Genomic DNA, 978 nt, shown 5'->3' with positions numbered 1-978 from the left:
GAGGGAGGGTGGGAAAGAAGAGGAAGGTAGGAAAGAAGAAGAGGGATGGTGGGGAAAGAAGTGTGATGGTGGGAAAGAAGAGGGAGGGTGGGAAAAAAGAAGAGGGATGGTGGGGAAAGAAGGAGAGGGATGTGGGAAAGAAGAAGAGGGATGGTGGGAAAGAAGAGGGATGGTGGGAAAGAAGAGGGAGGGTGGGAAAGAACAAGAGGGATGGTGGGGAAAGAAGAAGAGCGATAGTAGGAAAGAAGAAGAGAGATGGTGGGAAAGAAGGGATGGTGGGAACGAAGAAGAGAGATGGTAAAGAAGAGGGATGGTGGGAAAGAAGAAGAGGGATGGTGGGGAAAGAAGAGGGATGGTAGGAAAGAAGAAGAGAGATGGTGGGAAAGAAGAGAGATGGTGGGAAAGAAGAAGAGAGATGATGGGAAAGAAGAGGGATGGTGGGAAGAAGAGGGATGGTGGGGAAAGAAGAGGGATGGTGGGAAAGAAGAGGGTTGGCGGGGAAGAGGGATGGTGGGAAAGAAGAGGGATGGTAGGAAAGAAGAAGAGGGATGGTGGGGAAAGAAGAGGGATGGTAGGAAATAAGAAGAGAGATGGTGGGAAAGAAGAGGGATAGTGGGAAAGAAATGAGACGGTGGGAAAGAAGAGGGATGGTGGGAAAGAAGAAGAGGGATGGTGGGGAAATGTTGGAAATGGGGAAAGAAGAAGAGGAACAGTGGGGAAAACTGGTTGTAAAAATAATACTCCAAGCCAGGCGTGCCACGCCCGTAATCCCAGCACTTTGGAAGGCTGGGGCAGGCAGATGATGATGTCAGGATATCGAGACCATCCTGGCTAACACCGTGAAACCCGGTCTCCACTAAAAATACAAAAAATTAGCCAGGCATGGTGACGGGCGCCTGTAGTCCCAGCTACTCGGCAGGCTGAGGCAGGAGACTGGCCTGAACCCAGGAGGCGGAGCTTGCAGTGAGCCTAGATTGC

The sequence above is a fragment of the Mandrillus leucophaeus genome, unplaced genomic scaffold, assembly GCF_000951045.1.
Source record: "Mandrillus leucophaeus isolate KB7577 unplaced genomic scaffold, Mleu.le_1.0 Scaffold143, whole genome shotgun sequence".
Lineage (NCBI taxonomy): Eukaryota > Metazoa > Chordata > Mammalia > Primates > Cercopithecidae > Mandrillus > Mandrillus leucophaeus.
Note: the sequence above shows the minus strand (reverse complement) of the source record.